Source organism: Culex quinquefasciatus, chromosome 1 (genome assembly GCF_015732765.1).
Source record: "Culex quinquefasciatus strain JHB chromosome 1, VPISU_Cqui_1.0_pri_paternal, whole genome shotgun sequence".
Lineage (NCBI taxonomy): Eukaryota > Metazoa > Arthropoda > Insecta > Diptera > Culicidae > Culex > Culex quinquefasciatus.
The window spans coordinates 77504631-77523124 of record NC_051861.1 but is presented as its reverse complement, the minus strand read 5'-3'; the positions used below and the strand labels follow the sequence as shown (position 1 = coordinate 77523124).

General features: G+C 38.3%; 1 protein-coding gene and 1 long non-coding RNA gene across 2 annotated transcripts in view; both read left to right on the top strand.

The window, feature by feature from the left end:
• LOC6038480 (death-associated protein kinase related) overlaps positions 1 to 18494 on the top strand; it is a 166271-nt gene that overhangs the window by 25874 nt on the left and 121903 nt on the right.
• On the top strand, positions 1065 to 3054 carry LOC119765637. Its single transcript, XR_005276870.1, has 2 exons — positions 1065 to 1240; positions 2788 to 3054. It is a non-coding gene; the product is annotated as an uncharacterized LOC119765637 (long non-coding RNA).

Below are 18494 nucleotides of genomic sequence, written 5' to 3'. Positions count from 1 at the left end.
CCCTCAAGGAAGCATTTTGGGTCCAATTTTATACAATATTTTTACTTCTGACTTGCCTGATTTGCCCCCAGGATGTCAGAAATCACTTTTTGCTGATGACACAAGCATCTCCGCCAAAGGCAGAAGCCTTCGTGTCATCACAAGAAGATTACAAAAGCTTGGATATTTTCAATTCTTATTTGAAAGAATGGAAAATTACTCCAAATGCTGCAAAACTCAACTTATTATTTTCCCTCACAAACCAAGGGCTGATTTTCTTAAACCAAAAGTCATCACATTATAAAGATGAATGAGGTAAATTTAAAGTGGGAGGATCAAGTGAAATATCTTGGACTTGGTTTTGACAAAACCTTACTTACAAGGATCACATTGAAAGTATCCAGGTTAAATGTAACAAATATATTAAATGTTTGTATCCACTTATAAACAGGAATTCTAGACTTTGTCTCAAGAATAAACTGTTAATTTATAAACAAATTTTCAGACCTGCCATGCTTTATGCTGTGCCGATCTGGACAAGCTGTTGCTTAACCAGGAAGAAAAAACTTCAGAGGATTCAGAACAAAATTCTGAAAATGATTCTGAAACTTCCTCCCTGGTTCAGCACCAGTGAACTTCATCAATTAGCCGAAGTTGACACTTTGGATGTTATGTCCAATAAGATAATTGATGCATTTCGACAAAAATCATTGCAGTCTTCAGCTGCATTGATCCGCTCTTTATATAGTTTATAAGTTAGTTTTAAGGTATCCCTTTTCCCTTTTGTACATGTAGGACCTCCTACATTTGAAATCACTGAATAGCGAAAGCTACAATATTTCATGAATAAATGAAAGTTGCTAGTATTTAAAATTGAGGTGAAAAGTCATCGTTTGTGATTGGACACTCAATAATATTTTAACTGAATGAATGTACATGGAAAAAAAATTAAATAAATATAAATTAAAAAAAAAAAACCTATACTCTCTTGCACCCGCTGGCGTAGTAGTAGCGGTCCGCACCACAATCACATGGTCGATTATGCCCCGCGCCGAGACACCTTCAGCAGTGGTAGTAGTGCTGTCGTAAAATGTGCTTTCACCTCTTTCTCCGGCCGCAGAAAGTTGCATGAGATGCTGCGCAACCTCCGAGATGACGACGAAGACTATCATCCGGTTTTTACTCTTCATTAATGCTCTTTTTTGCATTCCTCGTGTGTGTGTGTGTGGGTCTGGTTGATCGCAGCTACTGCCAGCCGAGGGTTTGTTGTTTTTGATGGGGAGATGAGGGTCAAGTGGGTATGAAGTGCCTACTGAACGATTGCTACCTTGTATGGTTGGCCACCTGTGTGCAAATGGTTTAGTTACCTACAGCGTTGAAACATTGGTCCTGGTCATTAACGGCGCCTGTCTTGACACAAAAAACGAAGACCTATTGAAGGTCACACCATTTTTGACCTATTGGGAAAAAGACTGTATGATACTAGATGTTGACCATTAACGCCGCCTACTAACCTAAAGTGCTCATCTTACCCCACTGCTAGATACGTTCACATCTCGCGCACTATCACTCGCCGGGTCCAATCCAATCATCAACGGCGGCTGCGGGACTCTATTGCCTCAGGGCACATTCGCGAGAGAGGTTGAAGATCGTCGTCGTCGCCGCCGCATGTGTGACTGTCTGCGTGGGAGCCTCCAATCTATGACCGACCACCGTTTATCACCTCTTTCTCCGCGCGGCCATACCTTGCCAGAGTCGGAGGAGAGCTATGATTATCGCGCGTCTCGACGTAAAGTTGAACGTGAATGGTTGAGAAATGCACAGACACGCACCGCTATAGATGTCGCTGGGATGTGTGTTTTAGGAGAAAAGCAAAAGTGACAGCTCTCGAAGGGTTCGGATATCCGGCGCGCGACCAGACCGGACCGGATCGTGCGCCGGACAAGGTGGTAAATCTTCTTAAACTAGTCGGAGGGTGACCGGGGACGGTCAGCAGGGGGTGATAATGGACCGGGCGCGCCATCTATGAGAACATGTGGGAGTCGCGTGTGTCATGTCACGAAAGTTGACACTGGAGGGACCAGGTCCGGCGGGGATAGCACTGCTTAGAGGTCCGACCTTGGCCCAGTTGATGGTGGTGGCGACGTTCCGTCAAGAAGTGGTCAATCTGCAGTCGGTGAGAGTACCTCCTCCTCCAAGAAGGCAACAGTCGAAATGGAAAGTGAAATCGAAATCTCTTGTAATGTGTCCGCACGCATCGTATGTCCACGGTCCGCGGGGCCCTTTCGATTTCCACGACGGGACGACCTTTTACTTTTTTTTTGTTTGTGGCCACAGATACGTCCGCCGCCGCACTCCACACGGTGGTGGTGTGAGTGGTAATTGATTTTGGCGCACCGGTGACGGAGTCGTGCGCGTGCGAAACTTGGAAATCTACCGCCGGGTTTCGAGGGTCTTTGAGGCACCCCCAGAGGGCTGTCGGGCACGTGGGAGTAAAAGTGAACCTCTTTTTTCGGGGTGGGCTTGCGATGACGCAGAACGACGCGTAGAAAGGGAAAGTTGGAGGTATTTCTGGGGATGATAGGAGGGATTGTGTTACGCGTGCGGGAAATACTTAAGTGAGAATCTGACCAAATCTTAACACTGTATTCGTATGGGATCCACAAACCACGTGGACCTTTTTCTAAAATCTCTCCCCGTGGTCCACTTGGTTTTGGATGGTCTTTATTTAAGTCTCATAATTAACGGTAGAATGTACCGTTTCATGTTATCATTCTAACCGAAATCTTTCTTTCTCTTCTCTTCTAGGTAAGTGAATGCTTCAAGATTGTCAATCCTGGCCAGATTTCAAGTGGACAACGAATTCAGACCTGTGTGCAGCAGAACTCCGCACCCGCCGATCTACAGCTTTCATCCGCTGACCGTATCACCGAATGAACATAACACAGAATTTATAAAAATGTTAAAATCAAGGAAAAGAACAGAATGTTGATAAGAATAAGAACAAGGTTAATTTACCAAACTGTGAACTGTGAATAAAATTATAACCCTTGAATATATTATGCTTAGAGCGTATCCTAGACTTAATCAAAAATCAAATTGGTCACTCTACAGCGGTTTGAAACGGTGAGACAATCCCAACTTCTTTTTACATCTAAGCTCCCATTCACCCCGTGATTGTGTGAGTCCAAATGCCAACCAGCGAATCTACCGAGACAGAACCTAGGGATACGACCTAACCTCTAGGTTACACTGGGTCAACATTTACTTCCTCGTCCGACGGAATTCATGATCAGACAAATCTCGTCTCGAAAATTACTGTGAACCGAACCCATGCTGTAAATACTGGTGTAAAAGGCAACCACGCTTACCACTAACACCACCGAACCCGGCTTCCAACAAAAAGCTAGACTTTATACCTTCCCAAAAACCGTCCAACTCCAGGCGAAACTGTTTTGGGAATACCGTGAGATTTTTCTTATCTCCTTAAAAAGTGGCGCATCAAAACATCTAGCCTTCCAAATCTCTTTCATTGTCCCTGGTGTGCGGTGGAGATATCAGCGGCCGGCAATGGATGGCTGTTATGGTGTTGAATATCTGTTCCTAAACAGCCTGAGCAAGAGATAGCATCACATACACATGGTGAAATCCAGTCTGCAATCCGCTAAAACCAACTTCTCCAAGCGAAGCGAGGCGAATCGATCATCCTTATATGATAAGATTTTAAAAATCAAAATTACAAATATTGTTGTATCATTCAATTCTCTGTAACTTAGTATTTTGATCTTCATTTAATCCTAAAATTCATTTAACCGTGAATATCTAATTTTAAGAACATTGTGTAATTTTTGACCCGGGACCGTGGTGTAGGGGTAAGCTTGGTTGCCTCTCACCAAGTCGGCTTGGGTTCGATCCCAGACGGTCCCGGTGGCATTTTTCGAGACGAGATTTGTCTGATCACGCCTTCCGTCGGAAGGGAAGTAAATGTTGGTCCCGGACTAACCTACAAAGGTTAGGTCGTTAGCTCAGTCCAGGTGTAGGAGTCGTCTCCCTGGGTCCTGTCTCGGTGGAGTCGCTGGTAGGCAGTTGGACTAACAATCCAAAGGTCGTCAGTTGGAATCCCGGGGAAGATGGAAGCTAAGGTGTAAAAAGAGGTTTGCAATTGCCTCAACAATCAAGCCTTCGGACACCTAGTTTCGAGTAGGAATCTCGTAATCGAGAACGCCAAGGCAATGCTGTAGAGCGAATAATTTGATTTGATTTGTGTAATTTATGGTCAGACTTGTTCAGTGAGACATTGGCAAATCTTTAAAAAATAGTTTCTTTTTGTCAACATTGGTCGTGCATTGTGCTAGCATTTCCTTTGTTTTAAGCCCTAACTTCCAGCAGTAGCTTTGTATTTTAGCAATAGAAACAATGCAATTAAAAAAATGTTTACTACAACTTTGAGGTCTCAAAAAACATCAAAAGTGAAGCTGGATAATTCCCAATGACCTCGAAATTTGGCCGCCAGGTTTTCTGTAATAGGTCATCTGGCTGATATAAGCTGTATCAGCTTAAAAAAAAGTCTGATACAGAATGTACTATTTTATTATTTCGCTGCCGGCCAACGGGTATTAGATTGGAAAACATCTACTCAAGCTGCTTTTTTGCAATAAAATTTCAGCATTATTCCAAAAATCATTCAAAAATCGGCGAAACGATTCTCGGCACCAGCTCAAATATGCCATAACTGGTGGATAAACTTTGGAAAAGTTATGAAATATGTAACAGAATCACACAATGTTTAACATTATGTTTTCAAAACTAAGCAGTTAAATTACGGCCAAAAGATCAAGTCATTGATATTGATTTAATGACAGTAATTTTTCACTACCCTTTCAAGCCAACTCTCGCATCTGCGATCATAATTTACTGCTATTTTGACACCTTGTAATGGTTTCACTTATCGACTCAGGTCATTATTTCGCTCAACTTCCTCCTGATTGCATTACGTTGCGCAAACACAACGCACCGCAATTACCAGCAATGTAAACAACAGTTTACCGCCGCGCACTCAATATGAAATCGATCCATCCTATGCAAAAATCCCGCCCGCCGCTCGGACTCTTTATGTTGCTTTTAATTAATTTCCCGATTGCGGGCAGCCAGAACCAGCAGCAGACACCATAACAAGCCATTTCGTCGGTGACTTCTGCGCAAATCCTTTTAAGGTCGTCCCACACCCTGCTGCTGCCTGCCGACCTTATCTCTACGCGTAGCGGGTCGTCGACGCAGAATGCCCGTGCACGCGTCGTCGTCGTTGTTCGTGCCTTGCAAATCCACCTTCTCAGTCAATTACCCCGTTGGGCAGGACAACAACGACGACGAGATGAGGAGCCCATAGAGTTCTGTGGAATCCGGAAATCATCGCGGCGGCATACGTTGATGAATGTGAGCCGATTTTACGATCACGAAATGTCACGCTTGAATTACAAACAGGCTTGCCCGCGCGATGAAGAAGTGGATGACCTGAGGGGTATCACCCTCGCTTGGGAGCAGCCTTAACGATCTTTGTGAGCTATTCTTGCATTTTGCTCTTTCAATCCTGAGAGATCTGCATCATTTTCCAGTCTGATCAATAACGGCGCCTACCTTGTTGAAATGTAGATCTCGGGGTTTTTATTTGAACGGTTTTATAGAACGCACAAATTATAACCCCTGTTTAGGGTTTAGTCACGTCAGTAGGTTATGTTTGTTTTTGTACTGCTTCTAGCAACGGTCCACAGTTGTTTATCCCAGGAAGTCTGGCGTTCAGCCGGAATACGACTCCGTTCAAGATACCGCCCTCAACTACTCTCTCCACTTGTCATGGATAGCTCAGGTGTCGATTAGTCCATTCGTCAATGCATTGCGGTAGCCTTCTGTGGGTTACCCGGTAGACTCCCGGTCGTAACACGAGCTTGGCCAACTACTCTCCTAACCTCATTAGGCAGAAAGTCGTCGCCGTCGCCGAGCTGCATCGTACAGAGTAAGAGAGAAGGGCCTTCATAACTATCTTCTCCGGTTACGTCCTGTGCGTACTCGACTTCCTCGAGTTCATTTCCTTCTAGTACATTCATCAGTCGTCGCTCGCTCCGATATCACTCGGCGATATCCAAATTCTTCCCAGCTTCTGCTCCACTTGGCGGCGAAAGGGGGACTCTCAACGATACAGGCAAAACAAATTAATATCGCGAACCGTCCCATTAAGCTGTCGTCGGAGACAATTCTTTCACATTTTTCGCGCACTCGCGAGCGCCACCACTTCCTTGTTGCTGTTGTTGTAGCGGGCTTTCATTTCCTGTATGGTGTGATGGTCACGTCACGTCACCAACGAGACACGTTACCTCGGGCGCAGCCCAATTCCCACACATTTGTCACTGCAACTTGATGTCTCCCGTGAAGACAATGAAGAGACTCGGCACGCTTGCGTAACGGCCTAATTGTGCGACGACGTTGCAGATTCGCGACGCGGGTTTCTCGGTGTGCGCTACAATGGGCAATTGATTATGAGGGGACCAAGCAAAGGAGGAGCAGGTGGCCCCGTTTATCGCGACAGAAAACGTAACGAGCGTGAATTACGGCGGTTCGTGACGCAGTTTATACTCTTAAACTGTTGTTTTTTCAAGGCTTATCTGATGTCTCAAAAATAAGAGCATTCTAGAGCTTCTTGAAAGTGAAGACCAGAAGGTTGAAACAAGGATGACTTTCGTATCATTGAAAGTTTGGTATTTACATCTATATAAAGATATGTCTGGAGTTTTTTTTTTTGAAAAGGTCCAATAAACCAAATTTCCAGTTTTTACTTTTGGGTGTTTTTAAAACCGCTTTGATTCAGGGGTAGTAAAAAACTCCCAAAAACAAAAAAAGTGATAAATCTCTCCGATGAATCATGATTTTTTCTGGCAGCTCTGTCATTACATTTCGCTACCTATAGGCAAAACTTGAATTTTCTGCTTTAAACTTTTGTAACCTAATATCTGTTTATGGTTTTCAACATAGATTTAACGGCTTATCATGAATCTTGAAAATCTGGCAACCTTGTATTGAGAAACTGTTACTTTACAAAGTAATTTAAATCAGAATATTGATATCCAAATCTTAAGAAAGATGCAAATGAATATTCCATCGAACTGGGAACACTTCCAAGGAATGTATTTCGAATAATTGGGTACTAAAGCCCTATGTCAATTTTTATGTACAACGGTAAAAAACACGATTAAAAACCATTTCTAATCACTTTTTTTCATTTTAACGCAAAATTTTTTTTTGACAAGACAACATTTTTTCGATGAATCTACTATGGTCCCCTTGGAACGAGCTGTCAAGTAGGAGCTTTTCTGTCAAGAAGGACCGCGCGGTTAATTTTTCATAATTGATTTAAAAATCCATTTTCAACTCTTTGTGGTCGTACAAAGGGTCATTGTACTCAGAAAAGTAAGCTTTATCGCTGTAAACAATAATATCGGCAATCTAAGCTTCATTTTAGGACCCAATTGGACCCTAAAGCTATTAGAAAATGTTGGTGTACAGCTCTTCAATAACGAAATCGTTTTTTTGTTTCCATTGGAAATAAGTTAAAGTTGATTTTTTCCATGAATCAGTATACTGATCAGTATACTGCTGCAGGACCATATATGGTCCTCTTATAATTAGGGAGCGTTCGTTTATTAAGTATCAAATATAATGATTTGTGGACCCTCTACCCAGTAATACAATTTCCATTAAAATTATATAAAAATATATACACGTTACGTAATAAAAGAACGTTCCCTTAGCAGCCATAGAAAAATCAATTGTTTAAAATTTTACTCATTGCAAAGTCAATGCAGTTATCAAATTCTTAAAAAAAATCCTCCCGCATAGTCAACAACCATACAGTCACCATTTGTCGAATGATTCCATCAAAAATTCAGAGAAAATATTCTGGCACCACTGCCTAAACTCAAATTTGTCTGACGTTTGCGCCGAAACGATCTCGCCGTTGCACCGTTCTCAGCTGTCAAGTTGGCAGATCGCGAACGCTTTCGTCGTTCCTTTTTTTTTTGCTGTCAGGTTGGCTGCGTCGCGGCGCTTTGATGGCAGTGCTGCAGAACTAGAATCGCATTCACTGAAAAAATGTGGCGAAAGTTTGAGGGATTGCAATCCATCTTGAAGTCGCTGGCCGAGGCCTGAGGAGTTGAATTTCGACTGTATTTCTCACGATCACTTCCGTTAATGGCAGTGCCATCATGGCAACTTGTTGAACATGGGACAATAGGGTTCTAAAGCCCTATGTAAATTTGTATGTACAATGATTGAAAACACGCTAAACTACCATTTCTGATCACTTTTTTTTATTTTAATACAAAAAAATGACAAAACATTTTCCCGATGGATCAACTATGGTCCCCTTGGAAAGAGATGTCAAGTAGGACCTCATCTGCCAAGAAGGACCGTGAGATTAATTTTTCAAAATTGATTTAAAAATCCATTTTTAACTTTTTGTGGTCGTACAAAGAGTCATTGTACGCAGAAAATAAGCTTTATCGCTGTAAACAATATTATCAGCAATCCAAGCATTATTTTAGGAGCCAATTAGAACGGCAGATTAGAAAGAGTTTGGACTGTATCACTTTTTTTTTTTTGAGAATGGCAAAACAATGTTTAAACTCCAATTTGGAACAAAAAACAAAACCAAACAAACACCTTATGGACATCGCAGGCTAAGGGAGTGTTGTGCCATCGGCACACATCGCCGCAAGGGAAGAAGCCCGGCAAGGCAATTCGGCGGAACCAGCGCGGCGATGGTGAATTTTTAATTATTTTGGATATCGTCTTCGGCAGCAATCGCTCGCCCGCAGCAATATAAAATCATAAATCAGTAGTGCCACTACTGTTCCGTACGCACATGCATCCTCTCCACTGCCTTAACACACATGATGGATGGATGATGTGCCGGAAGTCTCGGAGTGATATCAACCACATTAGTGACTCATCGCGGCGCGGAAACATTGAACGCGCGACCCTTCCTGTCCCGACAACTTAAGAGCGGATTAATCCGCTTTCGGGACTTCTTCGCGGTTGATCGAGTTCAATTCCGGGCACATTTTGCACACATTGGTAATATAATAATAAGGCCTCCGTTTTGGCAAGAGAGTTTAAGTTATTTCGGCTCCAAGGTGGCTGTCGACTTCGATTTTCGGCGCTGTCGCCACCTTCCTTCCGTTCCGGAGTGCCCAATCCTGAGCACGGCTTTTTATGGAGTTGAATTATTGTCTAGGGTTGCTATATGTGGTGTTCGATGGCCGGCGCGACAGTTGTTGGCTGGTTTCCAGTTATTCGATTTAATTTCCGGGAAGGAGCATTGCTTTCTTTTGACAACCGTCGATGTAGGTCAGTAGTTGTAGTTTCCCTTCCCGGACACAATGTCTACCGCGCGCGAAGAATTGCGGAACAGCCGTGTAGACATGTGAGCGGTTCTTACTCGAAGGTCGTAATTACGCCGGCTTCAAATTGAGCCAGTCCTTAAACGCGCTCAACCTGGCCCTATTACGGATTCGTTCAGCCTGCTCACTTCCGCACCGTTCTACGCAGCTGCTAGGGGTGACCCTTGACTGCAACTGGTAAAACCGCTATCTGGTCACCCGAATCGCGGTAGCTGCCCAAGTCGGCGCCGCACTGGTGATGCATCGGGGCCTGACTCCAATAAAAGTTTTACGGTCCTCGCCGACCAACCTCTAGGTTCCCCAACCGCGGAGTGCAAGCCAAGGGGATCCCAAAAATGGCAACCAATTCTCACGACTCCAAGCGCACTCGTAGATCTTTAAACCAGAACTCGTAAACCAGGCGCGTTGACGGAGGGAGGGAGTGCAGAACGTCATCGACCTAAACGCAAACAACAAAGCGCACCCGACGACGATTCCGATGATGATGATGTTGATATGGCCCAATAAAACCAAAATCACGTCCCAGACAGAGGGAGTCTTTCGTACGACTTTATTTGCTGGTTACGGCGCGACCCAGGGTTTTTACAGTTGGCAGAGCATATTGTGATGCGGTGCTACCGAACTGGAGACAAAGACGGCTAATGGACCGGACACACCCTCCGCAACGACCTGCGCGGGACGACCTCCTCCGTCACATGCCCGGTAGATGTGACAAATTGGTCAACTCGTGAGTTGTTTTTTCCTGCCTTCATGTCACGCTGTTTATGCTAATATGTTAATGATGACTTTGCTCAAAAATGAGTGAGTAAATATTGAACTGATTCGAATAAGTCGGAAGCCTTGAAGTCCGAGTGGAAACCTCTACGAAGTGAGATGTCGATGTTTGCTAGCTGATGCGTGTTGAGATTGGCGGAAGCTTAGAAGGTGTTTCTTTTTGAAGCTGTTGTGTGCACTGATTGATCATAAATAAAGGTGTGCCCCTCTGATGACTTTTGCATACATTACTAGATGGGACTACCAACGGGTTGGAGACATCCTAGATCAACTGCCATAAATCTAGTCAACGAGCTTCCTGAAGCTAATTCACTTTCAAACATTTCGGTCTAAGCAAACGGTTGAGCTAGCTGGACAACAACTGCTTACGCAACTCATTTATACTTTTACTTATCGTGTAAAATTAAAATAAACAATCTTGCAAAATTTAACTCTTTACAATGTCAATGAAGTTCAAATCTGAAAAAACTTCCATCAAAAATTAATGGAACATATTCTGGCACCACTGCCAAAACTCAAATTGATCTGACGTTTGTTCCGAAACGTTCTCGCCGTTTTCAGCTGTCACGTTGGCAGCGCGCGATCGTTTTCGTCGCTGCGCCGTTTTTTTTTTGCTGTAAGGTTGGCTGCGCTGTTGATGACCGTGCTGCGGTACTAGAATCGCATACACTGAGAAAACGCGGCGAAAGTTTTAGTTATTCTTGGGCTTGGGTCGAACAATCCCAGTTAACTCAATCGGAATTTGAAACGGAATTCAATTCAATCGTACGTATTCCGTTTCAAGCGCAACAACCGATACGTACACGGAATCGGTTGTTGCGTTTGAAACGGAATACGTAAACGGTTCGAATTGAATTCCGTTTCAGAATTCCGATTAAGTTGACTGGGAGGGTGCATCAAGGATTGCAATCCATCTTGAAGTCGCTGCCCGAGGCCTAAGGAGTTATATTTCGACTGTCTTTTTCACGATCATTTCCATTAACGGCAGTACCCGCAGAGTTCATCGGCTCAGCACATCCGCAAATCTCCGCAGTTGTGGCCTTCGGCTTTGCCTCAAGGGAGCTTTGTTGATCTCCCGAGTTCCGTATCGGGGTCATTATCAACTCTGTGGCAGCAGCTTCGCTCACGTCAGCCGAAAATTAATTGAGGATTAGCTCTGCTCAACTATGCCGTCGCTGCGACGTAGAACGCCGCGCAATCCGGAACCAAGGTCGCACCAACAAGACTCATTAAAGATCGCTTATTGGGAGCAGTATCTCCGAAGACTGCTACTTGAGCTGAGCTGTTATCGCAGCGTCGTGACTGGTTGAGGTCGAGCACACTTGTGCTGCTGGGCGCACGTGTGTGGGAGGAGTAACTGTGGGAGAACAAAGCGGGGTTTGTCGAGTTGTCGGAACAGCTGAACAGCAGCGATCTACGCACAAATAGATAAGCAAAGTGTGTTGTGTTGCACAATAAAAAAAAAAAATAGGCGAAGGAGAGATTTGCTCCATTTGCGTCCGAACGAGGTCGTTCAAGGTCTGGAGAGGGTCGTCGCTTTCGATTTTCTCCAGCTCTCCATGATCTTTCTATCACCCGCTAGCTTAATCTGGCGTTGTTCAAGCCTTCGCGGAGACAGCGCGCGACAGTTTGTCTCTTCTTGGGAACGAGTTAATGTGCTGTGCTGTTTCAGAGGTAGTCGTTATCTCTTACCTGCGTGCTCCATTATCATTTTATTCGTCTTATCTTAATCCGCGTTGAACTGCTGGTTGCTGCCGCTGGAAGACAGAGACCTTCGAGTAACTGCGACTTTGTGGTTGTGGCGAATTCTTCAATGCCGACGAACAAAGGTACGGTTGACTGTGTCAACGTGGAATTTCGTGGCGAATGGAAAGTATCGCGGAATTACCATTTTGCAGCTGCAGCGAACTCTCGGCTATCATTTGGAGCAAGTCGTCGTATTAATTTTGTTTTGTGGGTTAATTATGGCACTTTGCTGCCAAGGATAGTTACTGTCTGAAATTCACAATGTCGCAGTTGATGTAAATTTTGCAATTTGGACTTATTTTGGTGGGTGACGTTAACTAATGGTGCCTTTGATTGCACGATTTGGATGAATTTTCTCCAAAAGACTATTTCTATCATTTTGGTGGTAAAAAACAACAATTGTTGAAGATATTTTTATCATTTGGTCAACAAGCTGAGCAAACAATTTTTATCTCAATTTGCTACCTTAAGCATAATTCATATCTTACTTGTATTGCTACCGCGTATTGTTTTAACATTTCAAGCAAAAAATTGTCAAATTGGCCATTGTGAGCAAAAAGTGTACACTAAAACCCGCTGGTTTGATGAGGTGACTTTTTAGTTTGACAACCCGTTCACACGGAGCTCTAACGCACCACCAGCGTCTGTTATGATACTGTACTGTACTGTACTATGAGCTTGATTGGTTCCGACAGGACCTGGCGCTTTAACCCACCGGCAGTCGCGTACGTGTACTTTGTACACACTTTGTAACGGCACTTGTAAGAAATGCCAAAACACGCGACTTCCCGAAGGTTAACTTTGAATTTAAAAATGGGATTTAACCCGTAAAGTCGGTGCGTTTTTGTTTTTTGCCAGATTTGAGCCCTGTAAAGTTTTTTTTTGCATTTTTCGAAAACCTGATTAGCCCATAGTCCGTATTCCAGGGAAACACTTGCCGAAGAGTGCGAAAAGATTCGTCAACTATTTAAAATGTTACAGAATTTATAACTTCTGTGATACTCAAGCTTCCTTATGGTTTTGAGAAACGTATTATTATTATTGACACGTTTGACTCTGAAAACAGCCATACTGTCAAACGAATTTTGACCAACCACGGTAGATTTTTTTGAAATCATTCATTAGTGTGAACTTTAAAATAATGATCTCGGAATTCTTTTCTACCACAGTTTTTACGGCAATAAGGTCTCTGATGTCTGATGCCTGTTTATTAATTTTGCGGCATCTCATACTTTTGATGTCGTGACCGGCTCCATGGCTTATTGGTTACGGCTTCTGCCTCACAAGCAGAAGGTTCAGGGATCAAATCCCGGTCGGTACCTTTGAAATTTGGAATCAGAAATTTTGAACTTTGAATATGAACAAAACCAAAAATGAATCAGGTGGGATTCGAACTCACGCCTTTGGATTGGTGGTCTGGGACGCTAAGCAGTCGGCCATCAGAAGGTTTACACTCTAGCAGTGATTTGATCCGTAGTGTTGAAACATGTTATCTTCTCATATTAAATACGCGCTGATCCCTGATTTGCCTGAGGGGATTGGAAGTCTAAATATAGATCGAGTTTCCTTCAGATGCTTGCTTCTATGTTTAGGCGGGGCCGAACAATGCCCAGCGACCTCGGAATTGGACCGCAAGGAGCTCTGTCATTCTGAAACGGGTCGTTGGAAGCAGCGTGAGGGCTATCACCACCTAATATTCGGAACTGAGATAAGTTGTATCAGCATTCAGCATATACAAAGTCTGATACAAATTATACTTTCCCATAATATCGCTACCAGTTAGCGGATATTGGATTGGACCACACACACACACACACACACACACACACACACACACACACACACACACACACACACACATATCTCATACTTTTGATGTTGTCACGGTCAAACAAGGGCGTCTGTGTGATGTGTCCCTACACTCATGCTACCTTTTCAGGATTGGCACAGTTCGGGAAAACGCATACCACTATTGTGAGAGGTGACAGTGAATTTGTTTAATGGTACCAAGTGTGTGTGATAGCTAATAAACAAACGTTTACCCGTGGCCAAAGGGTCGTGATTTGTTTTGATGACTCAACTCCGATACGAACAAATTAAGCAAAACCGAACGAAATCAAACCAAACTCCAATTCCCCCGAATGATATTCTTAACTCCGATACGAACAAATTAAGCAAATCCGAACGAAATCAAACCAAACTCCCATTCCCCCGAATGATATTCCAGTAGACTGACTTCCCTTTCACAAAAATGACCAAGCAATGAACGAAATTCTCCAAGAAATGTAAAAAAATTGTTGCCCGATAATTCAATTAAGTGTTTGCTAAGAATTTGTTAGTGTTAAAAAGTACTGGTATTTGTAACAACAAAATCCCACGTACAGATGTTTATTCGTACGAATTTTGTTTTATTATATTATAGATTACTGAACATAAGATGAAGATGTTTGATCAAGCCAACACCTGTGAACTGGACCAAGCTGCCGGCGGGTATGAGAATTATTCATTCATTCACGGCTAAGATCTCTGATGTAAAACCTGTGAAATATGTAAGCGTATACGCTTACACTCGTTGTCACTAGATGCACGACTTAAAACCTAGTTTTTATTAAAACAGAAATGAAATGACAAAAATAATTATTTATTTTTATTAGTCTTTAATTCGTAAATTTTTTTCCGTGCAACCTCCGCACCGCTCGATCTAGTACTTCACATCATCGCGCAAAACGGCAACAGTGTTGGTTGTGATTTCGTTAGCTGTCATTTTTTTTTCGTGCAAACGCGCTCGGCCATTTTCAGAAGTGTTTTTAAGTTTTGTGGATTAGAAAGAAGATTCCGAGGAGGTGATTTCGCGCTACACAAAGTTTTGGTTCGGTCGTTTCGAGAAGAGTTTGTGTTCAAGTTGTGCATTGTGAAAAAGCAGCATGTCATTTGCACCGAAAGGAGCCGGTTCGGCGTGCTACATCTGTAAGTTCTCGGAGGAGGATGATGTACACTACGGGATGGTGATGGCCAAGTGGAGAATCCGGGTCCACACCTTTTGCATGGTAAGTTGTTTTTTTATTTTTAGCGGCTTCGACTCCGAATTCAGGTTGTTACGGACGGCATGATCCGTCCGGATGGCGCGTATCGCGCGGATTTGCTGGCCATTATGGTACGTTCGTTTGAGGGCTAGTGTGCCGCACTCAGTTTCATGCGAGTTCCACGCACACTAACAAATGACGTTCGTTTGAACCAAAACTGGTACCATAAATTGGCTCAGGCGCGGTTTTTGCGCGGATGGCTATTTTGATAAGTAAAACCATTGAGAGAAATATTGAAATATATTAAAATATTGAATTAGGGGAAAGTGGGGCAAGAGGAACAATCGCTCGTACCATCGTTATTCTTGCAATTTCCAATTTTCCAATATGAGGAACTAACAATACAACTACACTCAACCCCCGGTGACTGGTCACTTTTTCGTTTGACACTTTTTTAGTTTGCACCCCGTTGGTTGGTTCAAACTAAAAAGTGACGAACTGTCACTTTTTACACGGCTCTCACGCACACTATCAAAACAATCGTTTGGTAGTATGTGTGAACTCGGGGTGTCAAACTCAAATGTGACCCCGTTCGTTTGACAACAGTTGCGTGGTGATTATTGCATGCGATCGTAGGATCGTAATTGGTCAAGATTTTTTCTTCAAAAATTTCAGAAATTTCAAAAATTTCAAAAATTTCAAAATTTTTAAAAATTTCAAAAATTTCAAAAATTTCAAAAATTTCAAAATTTCAAAAATTTCAAAAATTGACAACAGTTGCGTGGTGATTATTGCATGCGATCGTAGGATCGTAATTGGTCAAGATTTTTTCTTCAAAAATTTCAGAAATTTCAAAAATTTCAAAAATTTTAAAAATTTCAAAAATTTCCAAAATTTCTAAAGTTTCAAAAATTTCAAAAATTTCAAAAATTTCAAAAATTTCAAAAATTTTAAAAATTTTAAAAATTTTAAAATTTTTAAAAATTTTAAAAATTTTAAAAGTTTTAAAAATTTTAAAAATTTCAAAAATTTCAAAAATTTCAAAAATTTCAAAAATTTCAAAAATTTCAAAAATTTCAAAAATTTCAAAATTTTCAAAAATTTTAAAATTTTAAAATTTCAAAATTTCAAAATTTCAAAATTTCAAAATTTCAAAATTTCAAAATTTTCAAAATTTCAAAATTTCAAAATTTCAAAAATTTCAAAAATTTCAAAATTTCAAAATTTCTAAAATTTCAAAATTTCAAAATTTCTAAAATTTCAAAATTAAAAAATTTAAAATTTTAAAATTTCAAAATTTCAAAATTTCAAAATTTCAAAAATTTCAAAATTTCAAAAATTTCAAAATTTCAAAATTTCAAAATTTCAAAAATTTCAAAATTTAAAATTTCAAAATTTCAAAAATTTCAAAATTTCAAAATTTCAAAATTTCAAAATTTCAAAATTTCAAAATTTCAAAATTTCAAAATTTCAAAATTTCAAAATTTCAAAATTTCAAAATTTCAAAATTTCAAAATTTCAAAATTTCAAAATTTCAAAATTTCAAAATTTCAAAATTTCAAAATTTCAAAATTTCAAAATTTCAAAATTTCAAAATTTCAAAAATTTCAAAATTTCAAAATTTCAAAATTTCAAAATTTCAAAATTTCAAAATTTCAAAATTTCAAAATTTCAAAATTTCAAAATTTCAAAAATTTCAAAATTTCAAAATTTCAAAATTTCAAAATTTCAAAATTTCAAAATTTCAAAAATTTCAAAATTTCAAAATTTCAAAATTTCAAAATTTCAAAATTTCAAAAATTTCAAAATTTCAAAATTTCAAAATTTCAAAATTTCAAAAATTTCAAAATTTCAAAATTTCAAAATTTCAAAATTTCAAAAATTTCAAAATTTCAAAATTTCAAAATTTCAAAAATTTCAAAATTTCAAAAATTTCAAAATTTCAAAAATTTCAAAATTTCAAAATTTCAAAATTTCAAAATTTTCAAAATTTCAAAATTTCAAAAATTTCAAAATTTCTAAAATTTTAAAATTTCTAAAATTTCAAAATTTCAAAATTTCAAAATTTCAAAATTTCAAAATTTCAAAATTTCAAAATTTCATTTCAAAATTTCAAAAATTTCAAAATTTCAAAATTTCAAAATTTCTAAAATTTCTAAAATTTCAAAAATTTCTAAAATTTCTAAAATTTCAAAATTTTTTTCAAAATTTTTAAAATTTCCAAAAATTTAAAAATTTAAAATTTTGAAAATTTTAAAATTTCAAAATTTCAAAATTTCAAAATAACAAAATTTTAAAATTTTTGAAAATTTAGAAAATTTCTAAAATTCCAAAAATTTCTAAAATTTCTAAAATTTCTAAAATTTCTAAAATTTCTAAAATTTCTAAAATTTCTAAAATTTCTAAAATTTCTAAAATTTCTAAAATTTCTAAAATTTCTAAAATTTCTAAAATTTCAAAAATTTCTAAAATTTCTAAAATTTTTAAAATTTCTAAAATTTCTAAAATTTCTAAAATTTCTAAAATTTCTAAAATTTCTAAATTTTTAAAATTTTAAAATTTCTAAAATTTCTAAAATTAAAAAATTTCTAAAATTTCAAAAAATTTAAAAATTTCAAAATTTCAAAATTTTAAAATTTTAAAATTTTAAAATTTCAAAATTTCAAAATTTTAAAATTTCAAAATTTTAAAATTTCTAAAATTTAAAATTTCTAAAATTTCAAAATTTCTAAAATTTCTAAAATTTAAAATTTCAAAATTTTAAAATTTCTAAAATTTCTAAAATTTCTATAATTTCTAAAATTTCTAAAATTTCTAAAATTTCAAAATTTCTGAATTTTAAAATTTCAAAATGTCTATTTCAAAAATTTCTAAAATTTCAAAAATTTCAAAATTTAAAAATTTAAAAATTTCAAAATTTCAAAATTTCAAAATTTCAAAATTTCAAAATTTCAAAATTTTAAAAATTTTAAAATTTCAGAAATTTCAAAATTTTAAAATTTTAAAATTTTAAAATTTCAAAATTTCAAAATTTCAGAAATTTCAAAAATTTCAAAATTTCAAAATTTCAAAATTTCAAAATTTCAAAATTTCAAAAATTTCAAAAATTTCAAAAATTTCAAAATTTAAAAATTTAAAAATTTAAAAATTTAAAAATTTCAAAATTTCAAAATTTTAAAATTTCAAAATTATAAAATTATAAAATTTTAAAATTTCAAAAATTTAAAAATTTTAAAATTTTAAAATTTTTAAAAAAATTAAAATTTTTAAAATTTCAAAAATTTCAAAAATTTTAAAGATATTTTTTTTAATATTTTGAAAATTTTGAAGATTTCCAAAGTTTTTGTAATTTTTGAAATTTTTGAACTTTTTAAAATTTTTAAAACTTTTGAAATTTTTGAAATTTTTTGAAATTTTTGAAATTTTTGAAATTTTTGAAATTTTTGAAATTTTTGAAATTTTTGAAATTTTTGAAATTTTTGAAATTTTTGAAATTTTTGAAATTTTTGAAATTTTACAAAAT